General features: G+C 45.8%; 1 non-coding gene across 1 annotated transcript in view; it reads left to right on the top strand.

The window, feature by feature from the left end:
* Positions 1 to 1,135: 1,135 nt before the first annotated feature.
* The window catches only part of LOC138360635 (5S ribosomal RNA), a 119-nt gene continuing 92 nt past the window's right edge, over positions 1,136 to 1,162 (top strand). The window contains exon 1 of the ribosomal RNA XR_011226529.1: positions 1,136 to 1,162. This exon is cut by the window's right edge and continues 92 nt beyond it. This is a non-coding gene — a ribosomal RNA (5S ribosomal RNA).

The following is a 1,162-nucleotide window of genomic DNA, read 5'->3' as shown; positions in this document are numbered from 1 at the left end:
GTTTATTGTCATGTGTATTCATGCTGCTTGCATGTCGTCGTTTATTTTGCCTTTGTTGTTTTCTTGACAGCTTTCTTTGCCTTGGGTGGTTTGGGAGATTTTGAAGCTCTCTTTATTTTGGGGTTTTTGTTCCCAACAACAAGCTGCTGCTGCTGCTTCTTTTTCAAGGCTGTAGGTGGTTTGTTGCTTGTGGCGGCTTTCTTGGGAGTTACCACGGCCTTCTTTGCTGCTGTAGATGGTTTCTTGGTTGTGGTGGCTTTCTTGGGAGTTAGAACGGCCCTCTTCTCTGCTACGGCCAGCTTGAATGATCCACTAGCTCCACTTCCCTTGGTCTGAACAAGAATGCCGTCAGCCACTGCTTTCTTGAGAAATCTTCGGATGTAAATGGCGATCTTGGCAGCCTCGACTTTGTTGTTGGCAACAACGTACTTCTTGATTGCTTGTAGAGACGAGCCCTTACGGTCTTTGAGTGCTGCGACCGCGGCTAGAACCATTTGACTAGTTTTCGGGTGAGCAACCTGGACGCGAGGTTTCCTGGTGGTGGCCACCACAGCAGCAGCAGCCGCAGCCTTCTTGGTAGGCTTTGCTTCTACCATGATGATGATGAGATAACCAAGGTGATGAGAGACGCTCAGACAGTCACGGGGGAATGATGCTGCCGCCGCTTGAGCCGAACCTATTTATGTGCCGGCACGGTACAGAAGCTGCAACCTGGCAACTCGTCCACCAATCACGACGGTTGGTTTTACGGCTCCGAAACCTGGATCCCATATCTTCTCTAAAATAGAAGCATTTGTTCATGTTCTTTGTAAAAGTATCATAAAGCAGGACAGATGAGACAAATATCATAAAAACTGAAGAGCAGATGAGCACACACATGTATGTATTACAAAAGAAAATCCACAAATTCATTAGAAATTGGCAGGGTAGGCTGAGGAAGTAGGTAGATGTAAAATGTCTGTAAATGGCGAAAGAACATAAACCCAAGACTGAATAAACGATGTTAAATATCCATGCCAAGGAGACAAAAATATGTTAGGATACAATTACCATTAAGACACCACAAGAAGGTCCGTATCCTGCCGTGATGACTAAAAAGAGTTGGTTATTAGCCACAATGTGTAGGCAGTCTCATGCCAACGGCCATACCACGTTGAGAACA

The sequence above is a fragment of the Procambarus clarkii genome, unplaced genomic scaffold (genome assembly GCF_040958095.1).
Source record: "Procambarus clarkii isolate CNS0578487 unplaced genomic scaffold, FALCON_Pclarkii_2.0 HiC_scaffold_116, whole genome shotgun sequence".
NCBI classification, from domain to species: Eukaryota; Metazoa; Arthropoda; class Malacostraca; order Decapoda; family Cambaridae; genus Procambarus; species Procambarus clarkii.
This window is presented reverse-complemented; position numbering and strand designations above follow the sequence as displayed.